A 20992-nucleotide genomic window follows, 5' to 3' on the forward strand; every position below is an offset into this window, starting at 1 on the left:
ATAGAGAGTTAAGAAGGAATATTCACTTACATTCCATAGTAGTATAATATTATACTGTATTAAGTGGATGGAACACATCATTCATAAAGAAAGTGATATTCCAAAGAAAGAGATTGAGTATGACATGATAAGTTGGAATTTATATTGATGGTATCTTTAGCCTCACAAAAGTAATCAATAAACTAATCAAAACAATATTATAGTACAAAGCAAAGTTACCTAGGCACTGTATCTCTTTGAAGTGTAACTAATATTACATAACAAAACTCTTATCGCATTATGCTTTTAAGGTGATATTTGTGAGCAACTTCCTATCATCAGAATATTAAATAAATTTCTCGAAATCTGCTGAAGCTATAGAGTTGACATTTTTACAACACATGGGCACGTATCGTTTGCTTATGATGTAACAGTAGTTGCTTTGTTAATTCATTTCCTTACAAACAATTTCCATGCGAATATTTTCAAAATTTTCAATACACTATCTTCAGTAATACGTATATACGGTATATTAGATTTACGAAAACATTTTGTAAGGCTACTAAATAAATAGGCCTATACGTGAAAATTTCACTTTTCTATACGAAAAGTTGAGAAAATATTTCTTTTGAATAAAAGAATCAAACTTGTGAAAAATGAGCATTAAAATTAAAACTTACATTCTTATAATGCACGCATACTTCTCAGGCAAATCTAAAAATTAACATGGATACAGTTTTAATAAGTTATCTTCCCTTTATCTATTGAATCAGTGCTGGCCATCCCTGAATATAGCTCGACCAAACGGCATATACCACCTCTTTCGTCTGTCTCTTTTCTTTCCGCTGTAAAGCGCCCAGGCTCTCCTGGGCTCTAAAGCGCGCGCTTGCTCCTGTGGGCATCAATTGACATGCCTGGGATATAGTATGGTTGGATAAACTTATTGGCTCAAACGAAGGTAATTCTTTTGGACACAGAATGCAGCTTACTACAGTCAACAGTTCTTTAAAAAATTCACCTTCCTAAATATGGTTTGCATGTCTTTGCAATCCTTAGGGCTACTTCATACATAGCTTGCACGTACAGTAGCTTACAGTTTCTGATAGTGCTACGAAAAATTGAAAATTATAATGACATGTGATGGCTGGACGTCATAAACTCATGAGACAACAGTAAGTAGTAGCAGTAATAATAATAATAATAATAATAATAATAATAATAATAATAATAATAATAATGATTCTAATAAACTGCAAGATACTCAAGGAATCGCGTGTAATTTGCGTATTTACAGGGACTGTGAATTAGTTGGGTATTCTAACTTTGACCTACCAATTATAGAGTATTTAGGCCTATTAACTTTTACCTATCCAATTACATCATTCAGGAACAGTAATATAGTGTTAACCTGTTATGTAATATTTGAAAGACCTTTACAGCACCGGTATGTACGTAATTATTTCGGAAAAAAAAAAGTCTTTAGCCTATAGTTGTTTTGCTGGTATGTGAAACCTTACAGTACTTAAATAATCACATTTTCAAGACGATATGCTCGTAAATACCAATTTATACTGAATAACATTATCATCTGAACAAGGGCTTTACGTTTAACAGTTACTGTAATCAGGTTCACAGTCAAAGGGATTTCAGTACATCACAGAAAACAGACTGACCAGCAAAAATTTCCAGAATGGCTGACTGAGAAAAGTTGTTTGAGAAAGAGATTGTAGGGAAGGGGGTAGAGATTGTCTGTAGGTTTAAGCGTGTAGCTGTAGATAAAAGGTGGGGTACTGTTTGTGGCTTAAGTGCTGTTATTATTATTGTTGTTGTTTAGTCAACTGTCCGAAGACAAGTCTGAACCCCACAAGTGATATCAAGATACTTATGAGGCAACTAGGCCAAGAGATAATGAGGTAGGGTGGCCAGTTATTATTATTATTATTATTATTATTATTATTATTGCTGCTATTTTACAGACTGCTAATCGATACTTGTAACACACAGAAAGTTGAGTAAGACGCAAGTATGACAATTATTATTTTAAGAAGTAAAACTAAAGAATCAGGGCGCTGCCAGGTTGGAGAAAAAAGTACCGGGGCGCACCTTGGCACGACTACATCCCTGCAGTTGACTGAAGAATAGATGGCCGATTTGGATGAGTTTCGTATTGCATAAAAATGTACGGTTTCGGATGATATTGAACACTACAGAGTGCCATTTGAAATGTTTTCGCTGACGTCATAATTCACATAACAGTCGCAAGAATATTTCGTTTCTATAAAAAATGTTCCTTCTAAATATATAAGCTAAGCTTTGTCTAAGCTTTTTGTCTGCAATCCATCATTAAATTTTAATTGAAATTATCTTTTCCATTTCAAAAACATTATATAAAGATGTGGACAAATTGGACGGAGTTACGCAATAAAAAACAACCGTTAAAAACCTATTTTCGAAATATTGGCCATTGAAATAAATCTGGTTTTTTATTAAAAATTGTATGCAAGAAGTATTTTAACATTAGTACTATTACAAAAAATAGCACACAAATTCCACAATTTGGGACATCTGGCAGACATCTACGGCTGACCACTAGGATATAGAATACAAAGCAGAGGTTAAATTAAAAATACAATATGATTGCGGAGAGAATACGGAACAATGATAAGTTTAAAAATAAAGTACAATTTGATTTCGGAGAAACATGAGATGAAAATACATTGAAGAGTAATGAAATGAAGTAAAAAAATTACATAGTATTATACAAGTGATTGTGTAAAATGAATAATGAATCTCTTAATACCATTAGACAAATTTTGTTAATGTCCTCGTTAGAAAATTTAAAAGAAAGGAGAATGGTTTCGGTTAACTTAAATGAAGTTCCCCTAACGCCAAAAAAAGTCCTTTCACTTCCCATGTATTACATACATACATATCCGTGGCGCTACAGCCCATGAAGGGCCTAGACCGACCAGCCGGCTGCTGGCCTCACTCCCACATGCCGAAGCAGAGGTGTACGATCATCCAACAAGAATGGTGGTATCGTGTGGTTAGCACGATGATCCCCCCAGCCGTTATAGCTGGCATTCGCAACCGGATTTCGCTACCTATCGTAGCTCCCCAAGTGCATCATAATGCTGGGTGGGCACCGGTCCCATACACTGGCCGAAATTTCATGAGAAAATTTCTTCCCCCATGAGGACTCGAACCAGCGCGCATTCCGTAACGCGAGTCCTAAGCAGGATGCCTTAGACCGCGACGCCACGGCGCGGGACTACTTCCCATGTATTAATATTCATTTTGTATCTCTCACTGAAGTGAGGGTAACCGATTTTTAATAATAGACCAGCATTTGATTTAATATTGCTAAATAAATAAATAAATAAATAAATAAATAAATAAATAAACAGTTAAATAAATAAGTAACTAAGTAAGTAAGTAAGTAAATAAGTAAGTAAATAAGTAAATAAATAAGTAAATAAATAAATAAATAAATAAATAAATTTTATACAATAAACTAATTTTTCTTGTAATTAATTAGCAGCAAAATTCAGATATCGTATTCTTGATTTTTTACGAATTAAATAATGAAGCTATCAGCCAACATCAGATTTGTGCAAATATCTCAATTTCTTAAAAGTCGGTTGGTCTATTGTTGCGTAACTCCGCCAAATTATTGACAAATATACGATTTTAAATATACTTCTTATTACAAAATTTGATATTTATTTAAGAAAATATTTGGGACTTTTGCACAGTCTCATCATTTTCATATTTTGTATTACCCTCTTTAGTACATTAATTCTTGTAGGCATTATTTGAAATTAATGTTTCAGGAAGATAGCAATTTCTTCATCTGTCTCCAAATAATAATTTAGTATGCTGCGAGTTCCATTGAGTTGCTGGCTTTCTCTCCATCACTTTTTCATTTTCCTGAGCACATTGCACAAGTTCTAACTCACTCGGATTCATGTTCTAGATTTCGGGATGCTTCTGGTCCAGTTAAGTATGAAAAAATCATTAGATTTAAACTTACTGGTATTTTTATCGGTGACAAGATGCTCCATCATTTATTACTCATATTACTCATTAGTATTCCAGACTAAATTGAAAAACACTCGTCCATTACTACTCCTATAACTCAGAGCGTTCGGAGTTTAGAAAATACCATTGAGTACAGTAGTGCAGCGATATTTTACTACATAATTAACTTATTATTCCCAGAACATGAATTTTACCAGCAATCGAAAAGTATTGGGAATAAATTTGAATAAGGAACAAAAAAAGTTTCCTTCCCAATCAGAATTCGAACCACGAAAGTCTTAGTTACCAGTCTATCCTGCTCTGAAGTGAACAAGGCTCTGAAATAAGCTGCAAGGGTCGGTCCGGTTTTTTTTTTTTTTGCCACTACTATACATAGGCGTCTTCTTAGCGGACATCCCCCTCTTTGTAATAGGCCTATAACTAATAGATTCCGCGGCACTACAGCAATTTGAGAGCCAGGACGTAGGCCTTACGTCCACATGCTTCAACAGAGGTGAACACTCATCCAATCAGAACGGAGGTATCGTTAGGTTACCATGGATACCGGTCCCAAACACTGGCCGAAATTTCATGGGAAAATTTTGCACATTCCTTAACTCGAGTCTAGGCATGACGCCTTAGACCACGACGCCACAGCGCCATCAGAGTTCTACGCCATTAAATTTATTTTTTATTTGTTCAGTTTGCCCCCTGCAAATATATGTACATGCTAATTAAGTAACTTTATAAGAGAAAATAATATAGTATTATAGCCAAAGTATCTGCTGCGTATTATTTTTAGTTGGTTATTTCACGACGCTGTATCAACTACGAGTTTATTTAGCGTAGATGTGATTGGTGATAGCGAGATGGTATTTGGCGAGATGAAGCCGAGGATTCGTCATAGATTATCTGGCGTTCACCTTACGGTTGGGAAAAATTTCGGAAAAAAAAACCCAACCAGGTAATGAGCCCAAGCGGGGATCGAACCTGCGTCCTAGCGCAAATTCAGACCGACAGGCAAGCGCCTTAACCGACTTAACCACGCCGGTGGCTGCTGCATATTATTATTATTATTATTATTATTATTATTATTATTATTATTATTATTATTATTATTACTGTAGTTGAATAAACACTGGTATACACAAATTTTAATTGAAATTCAAGAAACTGTTTAAAATCTATCGCTTTAATCGTTAAAAATATTCCACTGTAAAACGTGCTGTATAAAATTGACAATCACTCATTTCCTGTCCTTCTTTGAATGTTGTAATATGCAATTGATTAATTGTTAAGAAAGGTGCGGAATAAGATAATTAAAAAAAGAAAGAAAATGAGGACACTGACGAATGTGAGCAACTGCCTGCATGGCGAGAGAGCGCCAGTGTTTCAAAACAACTTGTTCTTATTGCGCTAGCGAGGCGTTGGTTGGTACATGATGAAAATATCAGTCGGAGATTGTCTAAATGTTAGCTCACCTCTTAGAATTAAGGATAATTTCTTGTGACTAAGGCATGGAGATGAATAGCCAATTTATATCTTGCTCGAAGCTGGGAATGTGATCAGTAGGAGATCTACAGTTCAGGTGATCGTGTGGTGCTATTCCGTAACTGCTTTATTAACGACAAACTGTCGAAATTGCTGTGATGTAATATTGGATAGCGGGAACAACATTGATTGCAGTGATCTTGTTTGTGATACGGAGGTGTCGATTGTTGTGATGCTACTGCTATTGGTGATAGTTGCGGTGATTGTGGTTTTTATTGATGAATTGGTTTAGGTGGTATAAGTAATGTGGTTTTATTGATGGTATTAGGGATGACGGTTGTTTTAATGTGGCTTACTGCAGTTTTATTTTAATGTGGTAATAGTACTGGAGTTTTTTTGGCCTGTTGTTGTTTTGATGATTGTGATGATGATGATGATGATGATGATGATGATGATGGTGATAGCCATTGTGGTATTGGTAATTATATGGACTTGTGATTTAGTTAATGGTAGTGCGAATATATTTATGATAATTTTGTCGTAATTTTTAACAGTGTTAGTGGTAATTCTGTTGGTGGTGATGGTAATTTTGCCAGTGGCGATAGTAGTAAAGTTGTTAATGATGAATGCAATTTTTTGGTGATGGTAACGGTGATTTTATTGATGATAATAGTGGTAAATTTGTTGGTGGTGGTGATGATGATTATGCTGGTGTTAATTTTGTTGGTGGCAATTTAATTGGTAGTAATAGTGATAGTTTTGCCAATGATGATGGTAGCAACATTATTAGTGATAATGAAAAAAGTTGTTGGTGATGGTGGTGATAATTTTTCTTTACTTCGCTATTTAACAACGCTGTAGAAACTACTAGGTTATTTAGCTCCGATTGGATTGGTGATACCGATATGATATTTTGGCGAAATGAGGGCGAGAATTCGCCAAACATTACCAGACATTCGCCTTTCGGTTGGGAAAAATCTCGGAAAAAATCATGTAATCAGCCCAAGCGGGAATCGAACCCACACCCGAGCGCAACTCAGGATCGGCAGGCAAGTGCCCCAGTCATGTGAGCTACGCCGGTGGCTAAATTTTTTGTTGGTAATGGTGATAATTTTTCCGGTGTTAACTGAATATTGTCGATGGATTTGATATGGCTTTAATTTTACTGATGCTGATAATTGTGGTAAATTTGTGGCTATGGTGGTCATGCTGGTGTTATTTTTGTGATTATGTTAGTGGTAATTATACTGGTGTTATTTGCGTTAATCTTGCCGGTGGTTATGATGGTAAATTTATCGATAAAAATAAAAATTTTGTTGATAAGTGATGATGGCAGTTTTGTTTTTGGTAATAATGGTAATTTTGCCCGTTGTAGTGGAACGTTTATTGATGGTGATGGAGAGAGAGAAATGTTAATTTTGTTAATGGTGATGGTGATGACAATGTTGGTTATATTGGTGTTAATTTTACTATGATAATGGTGGTTCAGTAATCTTTTTCTTATATTGTTAGTAGTACTTTTGTTGTCAATGGTGATAGTTTTGTTGTTTGTAATAATGGCAATTTTGCCCGTGGTGATGGAACGTTTGTTGGTGATGGACTTAGAAGTGTTAATGTTGATGGTGGTGACAATGATGGTTATATTGGTGTTATTTTTTTGTGATAACTGTGGTTCTGTAATCTGTTTGATGTTGTTATTGGTAATTTTGTTGTTGGCAATTGTGATGATTTTGCCGGTGGTAATAGTAATATTATTGGTGATAGCAATAATACTGTCGGTGGCATTAGTGATATTGTTGATGGCAGTAGCAATATAGTTGATGGTGATGGTAATTTTGTAGGTACTAATGATAAATTTGTCAGTGGTGGTAGTAACTAAGAAAATGGTGATGAGAATTTTGTTGATAGTGATGGTAATTCTGTCGATAGTGACGACAATTTTATCGGCGATGGTGGTAATATTTTGTCGGTGGTAATGATAATTTTGTCGGTGGTGGTGGTAATTTTGTCGGTGGTGATGGTAATTTTGTCGGTGGCGATTGTAATTTTTGTCGATGGTTATGGTAATTTTGTCGGTGATATTGCTAATGTCGGTGGTGATGGTAATTATGTCGGTGTTGGTAATTTTGTCGATGGTGATGGTAATTTTGTCGTTAGTGTGGTAATTTTGTCAATAGTGATAGTAATTTTGTCGATGGTGATGGTAATTTTGTCGTTAGTGATGGTAATTTTGTCGATAGTGACGGTAATTTTGTCGATAGTGATGGTAATTTTGTCGGTGGTGATGGTAATTGTTTATGGTGATGGTAATTTTGTTTATGGTGATGGTAATTTTATTTATGGTGATGGTAATTATGTCTGTGGTGGTAATTTTGTCGATGGTGATGGTAATTTTGTCGATGGCGATGGTAATTTTGTCGGTGGTGATGTTAATTGTGTTGATGGTGATGGTGATTATGTCGGTGGTGGTAATTTTGTCGTTAGTGATGGTAATTTTGTCGGTGGTGATGGTAATTTTGTCTGTGGTGAAGGTAATTTTGTCTATGGCGATGATAATTTTGCCTACTGCGATGGTAATTTTGTCGATTATGATGGTAATTTAGTCGATTGTGAGGTAGTTTTGTCGGTGGTGGTAATTTTGTCGGTGATGGCGGTAATTTTGTCGATAGTGATGGTAATTTTGTCTGTGGTGATGGTGACTTTGTCGATGGTAACGATAATTTTGTTCATAATAATAATAATAATAATAATAATAATAACAACAACATGGCGCGACAGCCCATGAAGGGTCAAGGTCGATCAGCAGGATTCTGGCCTCACGTCCATATGTCTCAGCAGAGGTGAATGATTATTCTACCAGAACGGAGATATAGTGTGGTTATCAACAGTAATCTAACTAGAGGTTTTGATTATCTAGAGAAAATCAAAACTCGAGTGGGATTTAGTTGACTATTACACGATTAGAAGAAAGTAGGCTATATAAAGATTAGAAGTAACAAAGTACTCCAATACAATAAAATATTAATTGGCTTACGAAAATACAACTGTCTTCAAATGTATTATTGTAGCATCTCAACATTACGCTAGATGGCAGTAGTGTTTTATGATGATGTTTTCTTGTTACCGGTATCAGTTGTGCCAACTATGGAATCATCATTGAACTCTGTGGACTGTTACTAGTCAAGAAGGCTTTGCTGATTCAGTTTCATTTTTATTAAAACATTTGCATTTCATTTCAATCATCCGGATCTCAGTAATCAACGTCACTTGACAGATGATTTTCAATAAATCTTAGTATTAAACAATCATTGATACGTGACTATCCAAAATATATAGCGGAAGCTATAACAAACATGACCTAAATAATATAAACAAGTGTTAGAAAGTTTTAATTAGGGATGATGAAATAAACAAGAAACGTTTTAATTAACGATGATGAAATAAAAAATAAACATGGATAATTTTAAAAGAAACAATTATTGAAAGTACAATTTTCAAATTTGACTGTTTTGGCGGTTGGTGGTTCAGTTGATGTTATATTGGACGTGTGCTTAAAAGAAGTGAACTCGTTGGTGTACATGGTGTATCCCTCAACTCATTCAGGATTTCCGAATGGTGCTCTTCATATATGACCAGTGATCTTTATTAATTCTTGTTCTTGAATGCCAAAATGCGAGTCATATTTGAAAGTGATGTGCATCGACTGGAGTGGTTTGTAATTTTCTGTTTTTTGACGGCCAGACCAGTGCAGTTTGAAATGTTGGCTAACAAAGAAACAAATGCTAGGGTAGTGATAAAAATAAACAAATGCTAGGGACGTGATAAAATTAAACAACTGCTAGGGGCGCGATAAAATTGTGCGATAAGCAGCCATGATTGGTTGAAAGACGTCCTTTCGTACCGTTTTATTGGTCGAAAGTAGCGTGACGTAGTAAAAGTGTAATAGTCACGATGATCCCTCCAGCCTATCGTAACTTAGGAAATTAATCACGATGCTGGGTGGACACTAGCCCCTTACACTGGCCGAAATTTCATGAAAAAAATTTTTCCCCATGAGGGCTCAAACCGATGCTTATTCTGTAATGCGAGTCCTATGCATTGTGCCTTACACCACGACGCTACATTGCGGAAACAATTATATTGATGGTAATCGTAATTCTATTGATGGGGATGGTAATTCTGTTGATGACAATGATGGTTATGCTGGAATTAATTTTGTTGATTTTGTAGTAATTTTGTTGTTGGTAATGATAATTTTGTCGGTGGTGATGGTAGTGATATTGTTGGTAGTGTCAGTAAGTTTGCTGATTGTGACAATAGTAGTTTATTGGTGGTAGCAGAAGTAATTTTGCCGATGATGGAAATAATAATGGGCATGAAAATATTGCTGGTGTCGATGACGATTGTGCTGGACTTAATTTTGTTGATGTACTTTATGGCGATAACTATGTCGATGGTGTTGTTAATGTTGTTGTTGATAATGATGGTAATTTTGTTGGTGGTAAAGAGGTAATTTTGTTGATGGTGTTATTGGTAATTTTCTATGGTATTGTTGGTGCCGATGGCGATTGTGCTGGACTTAAATTTGTTGATGTACTTTATGGTGATAACTATGTTGATGGTGTTGTTAATGTTGTTTTGGTAATGATGGTAATTTTGTTGGTGGTAAAGGGGTAAGTTTGTTGATGGTCTTATTGGTAATTTTCTGTGGTATTGTTGGTGCCGATGACGATTGTGCTGGACTTAATGTCGATGGTGTTGTTTATGTTGTTGTTGGTAATGATGATAATTTTGTTGGTGGTAAGGGGGTTATTTTGTTGGTGTTATTGATAATTTTATGTGGTAGTGGTGGTAATTATGGTAATTTTGTTGATGGCGCTGGTGACTGTTGAATATGATATTCATAGCGATAATGCCTCTAGTGCTACAAATGGTTGACGTTGAAAGAGGAACATAAAATTTTCAGAATATATGCCTTATGACTGTTTTATTCAAGCCCACACTATTATTGATATACTGAAAAAATTTGAAGCACTGTAAGGTAAAATTAGGCTTATATAAAAAGTGGGCGCAGAGAGTGAGAGTGAGAGAGAGAGAGAGAGAGACAAGTAGCACGCTTAAAAAAATACTGGTATATATCAAAGTTTGATTTTGCAAGTCAGGTATGACGGAACCTAAGTAAGTACAAATGTTAACGTGATTTCTCAAACCACTTACTTGACAGATGAATGTTGAAATCTCATAATACTGGTGTAAGCGAAACAAATTTCACTTAAGTTTTACGATAATGTTGGTTCGTAACTTAATATGACATATGGCAGTCATTTAATTTAAAAAGGTTGTTTGTTAGATAATGAGCACTGTTTGAAGCTACGACACGCTGCAGGGTGCCACATGTTTCCTTTTAGGTTTCAAGCTAGAAGCAGTCTAGTACTGTTTAAGAGAAAGGTAGGCCTACTATGACATTTTATGTACAGATACGGTAATAAAATTTCGAGCTACTCTTGATGACGCTTACAGCGCGAGGTGTACACTACTACGTTCCCTGTCCGTGGAATACAGGAACCGGACCGTCGCGTTGTCAGGAGATCGCGAAGCCACACAGGTGACGAAGTTTGTCTCGCCTGAGCGATGTGCAGAACATCATGGGTTCGGTCCCCGTGGACGGCGAATTGTTTTGTCTTAACATGAAATTGTTTCGGACAACTGCGACGGTTGTTTCGCTTTTTTTCTTTATGTGGAATAAATTATTTCCTCACGTTCCATGGGATTATATTTGGCTTGACTCCGCAAAAGGAACAGTAAGTATAAAAAAATATACAGGACGATTCACGAGGAAAGGTAAAAAATTTAGGATGAGAATTCTGAAGTCATTCTGAGTCAAAAAGTTCATATGAATATGGGTCCGTTTTCGAACGGTTGCGGAGATATGGCTCTTTGATTTCACAAAAACTTCTAAGAGTCCACTGTACTAACTCGCATTTAGAGACAGATAACGGACAAATTGAAAGTTTATATTCATGTATGCATAATGATAATAAATAATCCTTGGCGCTACAGCCCGTGAAGGACCTAGACCGACCAGCCGGCTGTTGGCCTCACGCCCACATGCCGAAGCAGAGGTGGACGATTATCCAGCCAGAATGGAGGTATCGTGTGGTTAGCACGATGATCCTCCCGGCCGTTATAGCTGGTATTCGCAACCGGATTTCGCTATCTATCGTAGCTCCCCAAGTGCATCACGATGTTGGGTGGGCCCGGTCCCATACACTAGCCGAAATTTCATGAGAAAATTTCTTCCTCCATGAAGACTCGAACCAGCGCGCATTCCGTAACGCGAGTCCTAGGCGTGATGCCTTAGACCGCGACGCCACGGCGCGGGACCATGTATGCATACATATCTAATATTATAGATGTCGGGGTCGATGTTTTCGCACATTTTCAAAGGTACTGTACCTCCTGCTTCAATGCATTGTTGCGCTCGGGAGAGTTGCAGGTAAACTATTCTTTATGCCGCATCCAAAATACGGTCGATTAGTGCTTCTCTCGTTTCCCCCTTCCTTTGCTATCCAACCCCATAGACAGTAAGTACTCTTCGATATGGTACTCTTCTGTTCGGAAAGCGTCGTTCATATTCAACGACGACACGCAAGGAACTTTCATCGCACAAACCATAAACATACACAATGTCGGCGTATTCTGTAGTCGAAAATTTTTAAGGCATCTTGAAAAACACAACTTAACACTTCCGGTAACTGTACCTGTATAACTACTGTACTGTAGGTAGCTGTCTGGACTGCTGTGAATTGATGATAGTGTAGGCTATTTGTGTTATTTGCGGGTTCTGTGTCATTACATCAGACAAGGGCAGGCGATTGGACATTTATAATGCCCCACCACCCGGTTTCTTCCTCTTATCTACATCGTTCACAATGCAGATTCCAATGTTACGTCATTCATTGTGACCTTGACCTTGTCTCACGCCTCGTCTCACGTCAGCAGCATATGGTAACGTCTGATTCACATTGGGGCGAGACGTTTTACCAAAAAAAAAATGCATCTAGCTTCGCCATAGTTTCACTCAAAATGACCTAAGATATCGTATCCTAAATTTTTTACCTTTCTTCGTGAATCACTCTGTATAGCTATCGTAAGATCAACATTGTTTTTCTAATGAAAAAAAAGTTAAATTTTTAATTATGGCTTATTAAACGACGCTCGCACCTGCCGAGGTTATATCAGCGTCGCCGGTGTGCCGGAATTTTGTCCCGCAGGAGTTCTTTTACATGCCAGTAAATTTACTGACATAAGCCTATCGCATTTAAGCACACTTAAATGCCAATGATCTGGGCCGGGATCGAACCCGCATAAAAAAGTTATTCATAATAAAAAAAACACTATAGAACCTAATACTTCGTACACCAGCTATTTGCTTATAATAGCGCAGTGCTCTGATCCGGCGAGGCATGGAATCGACGAGACTGAGGAACAAGGGTTCTCGATCCGTGTGGACTTCCGCTTTGGAGAACTGACCATGAGCAATGTGTTGCAAGCGAAACACAATAAAGGAGCTCTGACTGTCAACATAATTTTAATTTCCCTACGGCATCCTACATAATATTTGTGCAAAATTTGTATGGTAACTCGAGGTAATTTTAAGTTCCACGCGGCATCCTATATAATGTTTGTGTAAAATTTGTTTCATAATACGAAGTTCTATTACACGAATTTTCGATATCTCAAGGTAATTTTAATTTCTTAGCGGCATTGTATATTACTGTATTTATGTAAAATTTGTTTTATTGTTCGAAAATCTATACCTCGATTTTTTAATATCTGGAGGTAATTTTAATTTCCTGGCGGTATTCTATATAATATTTATGTAAAGTTTGTTTTATAACTCGACTTTGGCCAGACGTAAGTGCAAGTTTGAACCAATAAATTATTGAGATATGCGATAAATTAATTAGTTTAGGAAATTGTATATTTATTATGTATAACTACTTTTGTATATAGATCTTTTTGTTAAATTATTAAGTTTGTACTTTTATGAACTAATATTAATAAATCTATCACTATCTATCACTATAACTCGACTTTGGATATCTCGAGGTACTTTTAGTTTCCTGGCGGCATTCTATATTATAATATTTCTGTAAAATTTATTTCACAACTCTAAGTTCTGTTACTAGAATTTTTCGGTATCTCAAAGAATATTTTATGCTTCAGACATAAAACATTTTTGAGTGAAAATATTCAGTAATATACAGTAGTGGCAAAAAAGCCGGACCGAACCTTGTAGCTGATTTCAGAGCCTTGTTCACTCCACAGCACGATAGACTGGTAACTAAAACTTTCGTGGTTCGAATCCTGCCTGGGAAGGAAACTTTTTTTGTCCCTTATTCAAATTTATTCCCAATACTTTTCGATTGCTGGTAAAATTCATGTTCTGAGAATAATAAGTTAATTATGTAGTAAAATATCGCTGCAATCGAAAAGTATTGGGAATAAATTTGAATAAGGAACAAAAAAAAAGTTTCCTTCCCAGGCAGGATTCGAACCACGAAAGTCTTAGTTACCAGTCTATCGTGCTCTGGAGTGAACAAGGCTCTGAAATCAGCTACAAGGGTCGGTCCGGTTTTTTTGCCACTACTGTACAATACAAGGAATGGAATGAAGTCCGATATTTAACGAGCGTTGTAATTATTGGTTCCCTTTCACGTCCTCAAGTATTGAATAATATAATTGCTTCTATGCTGTAAGTTGAGGTCAGAACTTAATTGTCTTCTTTCCAGGAATCAGTACTAATCTCACTTGTCTTTTAATACAATTAGCCAGCAGTTCATAACTGTAATATACCTACGTATAGCACACAAGATGGTTCCCACCATTGCATTGAGATGAGGAAGGGCTTTTTTTTTTCTCTTTTACGCAGGAGAGACCCGAAGGTTTGCTTTGCAGCCTGAGGCTTATTGTACTTTCCACTCCAGTTCTGTGAATATTTGTAGCCGAACGTCCGTGCTCTCGTATAGGTACAGCGCGCTGCACCGTGAACTTAATCTGGGCTATGATGATATGTGAATTAATGATGGCGAAATGAGTTCAGAGTCCAACGTCGAAAGTTACACAGTAATTCCGCTTCAATTGGTAAAGGGAAAACACTGAAAAATAGCTGAACCAGGTAACTTGTCTCAACCAGGATTTGAACCCGGGAAGAAGGGCGTTAAGACGTCCTTAATATTATTATTTTAGAGTAGGGTTGCAGAACTGGGAAAGAGAGGGTGGAAACATGGGGAAAGAGTTCGTTCCCCCATCTACAAGGCCGGAGCCTTCAATGACGTTTCTGTGACGTTTGGCATACACACTGTTCTCTCTTCTCCTCTTCCCCTACGGTACAATGACACGAGAGTTGAAGGGAAGGGATGAGTTACGTGTTCCGGGTTATGACGCGTGCTTCAATTGGAGCACAGTTTGCCATCCCTGTTTTAAAGTGAAATGATTTGAAAATTAATTTTGAAACTCGTTTGCATTAATAAACTGATAGAATTATCAATCTGCAATGCAGAGATGCGGTCTACAGACGTTCTTGAAATTCCACTGTTCAAAAAAATACAACAGATCATACTGTCTGCATTTCACTTCCCCCCCCCCCCACTCTTATAACATACCCCCGACATGGAACCGGCCTGCCAACTAAGTCTTGTTTGTCCCAGCCGGCCAATGACACCACTCCCATCCACCTGCTCCTCAAGAACGCTGAGTTACTGGCTTACCCTCTGCGCTTACCACATAAGGACCATATTCCCCTCGCAGGGATCCTCCCGTGAAATTTGGACAATACCTATGTAAGCTTGACTGTATAATGTTTATCTTTGATAGACCAGGTGGGTCATTCCATACAAAATTTTAAGAATATGCCAGCGATGTCATGATTTTTTTTTGGGCTTTTAATATAATAATGTAATTATGAAAATAAATTAAACTGCCAACTATGACCGCCATATCATTAATATTTTAGTCATACGGATGACTGAAAAATGAGTGACAGTTACATGTTATCCATCATTTAAAATATTCTAGACACCTACAGTATATGAAGTATCATCGAAACTAAAGAGACACCATTGTAAACCTGAACAACCATATTTTAATACCTTTGGGTGCTATTCATAGACATTTCGCTAGCCCGGGCTACGAGCGTGCTAAACAGGATTCACATCATATCATATCGCTGACACTGGTTTATGAATACGAAAAACGTTAGTTCGATGATCATCCACCGAAAGCCCGCGCTAAGAATGTCTATGAATACGGCCCTTAAAGACTAATCCGAATAATATTAAGACATGCTTATAAAAACACCTCGTTGAAAAAAATAAATAGTTTTATATTCGAATGCAACAAATTACATTCATACAAATTTCGTTCGTATTAAAGAAAATCTTATTCCTAATCCATCTCCCAAGTTTTATGACTTTATCTCAAAAAGCCTGTGAATAATTAAATTAATAAAATTATTAATTTTTGTTCCGACGGTTGAAAATCGCTTGCTATGTGTAGCGGTGGCAGCGTTTGCGAGACTTCATAACGATGAGTAATTTCAAACGCCCATCTCCCTGACCTTGATCGTGCAACATTCTGTGCGACGGCAGAGCCTACCTGCTGAGCTCCTTTGTTCCAGCGAGTTATTTTTATTAAAAATGGACATGATATTTAAGTCAACATTCTGAAATTTTCACAGTGGAATTAATATACCCTAAAGAATTAAACATGTTTTTTCATCTGTAAAAATTAATTGCATATTGTGTTCTATATTTTTTAAAATTATTTTACGGTGGATAACAATTAAAAAAATTATATATTTTTTTCATTTTAAGGGTATTTATAAACGAGGCTCTCTTTTTTCGAATTGCATTGAAATCATTTTTCCATCTTCCTTTACATAGTAAGAAAACTTCAATGAATGAAGCTGTGTTCTTTGTTAAACCAATATTTTAAATTCTGATTGCTGCCAAACTATGAAAGATATAAATATAGTATTGCCATATTTAGATCATACAAAATAACCTACTACATTATTTTTAACTTTTGAGACATCATGGTTCAAAAACATGCTTTTTTGCATGGAATGACCCAGGTACTACAGCACCTGCAACGGATTTAGTAATGTAGGGATGGTAATAAGAAATCACAACGTTTCAGATAGGACCAGTTTGGAGTAGAAAAGAATATGTGTCGAGTTGAAACAACTACTGAGTGTCTATCTACTGTTGGGTGGGCGTGGAGAAGGCGGTACTAGATTGTGGCTTGAATCAGCAGTAGCGAAGGACGTGTCACGTTTTTACTGCTGATAGAACCACACATTACGGAAAATAGAGACGAACTGTTAAAAATAATTAAAATATTATACAGCAGTGGTAATTACTTGTACATATACGCAGCTGTGTCTTAGTTAAACTGTTTTTTCCTGTCAAGCACAGAGTTAAAAAAGAACTCATTGATATTCAATATTCAGTTTCTTAAGATATTGGCTAGTAAGTCGTCTCCTGTACTTATAATCAAACGTTCTGATGGGGGCAGATAAAAAAGTTAAATTTTTTTCTTCCAACATGTTAATAATGTCGAAAGAATTGCTTATACAAATTTTGACCACCCGACCACAATTACGAGGGCTGCAAAAAATAAATAAATAAATAAATAAATAAATAAATAAATAAATAAATAAATAAATAAATAAATAAATAAATAAATTCGCCAGGGACCGTTAACAAAAAGAAAAAACATAATTTCATTGGACAAATTTATGGAACGGACATAGCTTGTTGAGCTATTTTTCAACATATTTTCCATCGGAAATGAGACATTTCTCATATCATGGGATCGACAGAGAAAGGTGCAGACGCAGTCAAACGCTGGATCCGATCTGAGGTGGCTGACTTCTACGACATAAAAGTTGGTCCCATGGTATGACAAATGTCTCAATTCCAGTGGGGAATATGTTAACAAATAGCGCAACAATTGCTGTATCTGTTTCAAGAAATATTTCCATGAAATTGTACTTTTTTCTCTCAACGGCCCCAAAGAAAATCACTTTCTGAACGGCCTCATAATTGCGGTCGAGTGGCCAAAATTTGTATAAGCACTTCTTTTGACATTATTAACATGGTGGAAGAAAAAAAAATTAACTTTTTTATCTGTCCCCATCAGAACGTTTGCTTGTTAGTGGTTGGTGACACGAAATAGTATATTGCGATACAAGGTTGGGAAGCGATTTTTACAAAATCGAGGAAAAGTTTGAAAAACTCGGTCTCTTCTTTTTTCAATTTCCGAGATTTTGTAATGCACTCCAGAAACGTGCATTGTACAACATTTTTTGCACCATCATATTTTTGAAATTGCAAATACAATATATTTTGCATTGAAAATTTAGAGCAATATTATTCCAATGCCTTCGTAAAACTGCACTCTAATAGTAACTATTATCTGTGCATTTCGAACTGGCGGCTCAAGGTCAAGCAATGGACTGCGTTTATATACCACGTGTGCTTATCCAAATCCTCAACTAAAGTCAGCTGGGACAGCCGGAATAACCAGTGCTTCAGTTCACAGTTTTCAGTTCAGTGACTCGTGCATGGTTTGTACTTTTGTACGTTTATACGTGACCTTGATCCGCCAGTTCTAAATGCACAGATAACAGCAAGTAACAATAAGTGCACTGTAATGGCTCTATTTCAGTATTGTTTTGTTATGAAGAATGGTTTCCCTAGCAATAAGTTTCTGTGTGGGAATTCTAACTTTCAAAGCCTAACAGCAATCCTAGTTGTAAATACAACAAAAAAAAACGATCGTATAAAAAACCAAGATTTCTCCGAAATACTATATAGTGAATCCTCCATATATGACTTTCCCTCACACCGCAAGCTCAGTGACATTTTCTGTTACATGCCTTGTACAGTTATAGCGAGATCGGCCGCCATTTCTACGATAGTACTCTGTACTATAGTTTATAAAACATATTGTATTTAGAGGGGAAAATGTCAATAAATAACTTAAAAATGAATACAAGTTCATCTTACCCGTGTCACAAAATGTCCTCCTATTGCTTCAATATTATTTGATATCCACGAAGATTGTTCTTAAATACTCGACTAATCTCTTCTTGCCAAATATCTTCCACGTTTTACATAACTTAAAACTATAAAAACTCGCTGCAGTACTTATGATTAGAGACAGTCAAAATTCTTGAATAAAAGGGGCAAAAATTCTTGGTTAAAAAGATCAAAATTCTTGACTGAAAAGGAAAATTTCTTGAGTAAACCTGAAATTTTCACCTGTTTTATTAAATTATTATGCTGTTTAAGATATTTGACAATTATTATTATATATTCAAAGTTCTACGTTGACAATAATTCTAAGATACTTAACATTATTTAACATTCAAAGCTATACGCAGACAACAGTTCTAAGTTTGTCATTGTAAGGTTTGTTCCTCTATTTGTTAGCACATACGAGAACTGTGAAAAAAAAAAGTTCACAGTCAACATTAGAAACTGGAACCAATATAGCTTGGAGTGCTCCGTCCACAAAATCACTGTGATCTACACGTAACGACAGCAAACCTCGTATTGAAAGTCCAGGACTATTTTTAACTGTGTCCGTCAGTTCACTGTATGCATTTACTGCTACATCAGGTGGTAGATTCTTTAATGTTGGCACCTGATCAAAGAGAGGTTTCACACTGATTTGAATTGCATCAACGCTTAACAAATTCTGTTTGTAAAACAGTTCTGATATCGGTTGAAGTTTATGAGCAGGATCTCCCAGCATTAATTTGTCTAGTTTAACCTCCATTTGTAGCACTCTTCATTTCAATGACAGCCCTCTCTTTGTGTTGGCTTTTCAGCTCACTTAAGTTATGATTTAGCACATCACTGAAAGTACCCTCCGAAACCACTGCTAGTCGTTTCTTAAAGTTTTTCAGCTTAGGGTACACTTCCCCAGCGATTGGCTTGTCTCAAAATCAGTGAACCTTGGCTTCAGGAGAGAAAACAGTGACTTAACAAAAATAGCCTCTGCATGAATGATTTTCATTCAAGCTATAGATGTGCGTAGAAGCAGCACTGAAAGCTTCCCCTTGGTATGATTGAAGGAATTCGAAGAGAATTTCCAGTTGTCTGCCAACCATTCTACTGATTCCAGCCAAGAGTTCCACCTAGTTGGAACAGGGAGAGGGAATAAACCTGCCTTGGAGTCTTTCAGCTGCAGAAAGTGCTGAAAACAATGCCTCTTCTTTCTTATTAATTGCTGAAAAATTGCGTCTTTTCGCGAATAACGACAGAAAATATGCTAAATTCGCGAGTCATAGGATTTTTGCGATTTTTCGCGAGTTGAAACGTGTAATTATATTTTTTTTATGTGAACCATGTTTTAAACTATGTTTATTTGGTTTTTAGGTTTTTCGCTATTCCGCAAGTCACGAATTTTCACTGTCTCTACTTATGATATATACCATTCTCAAACAATTAAAAAAACACACTACACTACACTACACAGAATGAGTAATCCATTCAGTGTTCTAAATTAGTAAAAAAAAAAAAAAAACACACACAATATCTTGCACTATCTGCGCACAAATTAATAATCCCTTCTGTAGCTCACAACAAACTGAGCTGGACTGTATGCATGTAACGCTCGACAAACTCCCTTGAACTTAGGCACGTACGAAAAGCGTACTGTGGGAAGCAAAGTTTCTGTACGTCCCTTGGCATCATTATACGGAGAATTCTATAGTTTTTACCAGCTTATAAGAAGGTTTTTTTTACTAATCCAATATTTATTGTACATATTGGAACTAGTTTAACGGTAACATGGGTCACAGGTCGGTAGCGTGTCTATACTTCAATAGACTGTGTCGTGTAATTAAGCATCTACGCACTACAAGTTGCCAGCGTAGTTGGAATTTAATACGAAATAATTTTACTACAGGTATGTGTGACCACAACTTGAGAGCAGCGCACAGCTTGAATCCCGTTGCACTACATCGCCTCTATATAACCTTGGTTACACTAAGCCAATGGCGGGCATTCCTGCGGCAATGCCGCAGTGATGTCAGACCTCAGCGAAGCATCAAACTTACTCCCTACCTTCCCCTTCTCCCACACCATGAAAATACTGCGCGTGTACGTGGCGGATTATACTGGATTGCTGTACTTCGGAGCTTCATTAGTGATACAATGTATTTCGCAGAATCATATGAATCGAGAGGATATCACATTTACAAGAAAGGCGGTTCTTTCATTTCTCATGTTTAGGATCAATTACAAATAAATATTCAGGACGCGAACTTAAATATGTAGGCCTACATTCTTAAAATAGATCACCTGTTATACGAGTTCAAAGAACACAGATTCAGTGATTTTCAAGGGATGGAGAAAGATTTCAATATTTTTGCCATTCCTTTTCATGTTTAAATTGAAAATGTTATCCCAGAATTGCAATTAGA

General features: G+C 36.4%; 2 protein-coding genes across 4 annotated transcripts in view; one reads left to right on the top strand and one right to left on the bottom strand.

Annotated features, from left to right (window-relative positions):
- Positions 1-20992, bottom strand: part of LOC138704823 (ATPase family gene 2 protein homolog B-like) — a 463635-nt gene that overhangs the window by 365932 nt on the left and 76711 nt on the right. The gene's annotated exons all lie outside the window — the stretch shown is intronic.
- LOC138704821 (short-chain dehydrogenase/reductase family 9C member 7-like) overlaps positions 1-20992 on the top strand; it is a 152567-nt gene that overhangs the window by 97057 nt on the left and 34518 nt on the right. The window lies entirely within an intron of this gene.

The sequence above is a fragment of the Periplaneta americana genome, chromosome 8, assembly GCF_040183065.1.
Source record: "Periplaneta americana isolate PAMFEO1 chromosome 8, P.americana_PAMFEO1_priV1, whole genome shotgun sequence".
NCBI lineage: Eukaryota > Metazoa > Arthropoda > Insecta > Blattodea > Blattidae > Periplaneta > Periplaneta americana.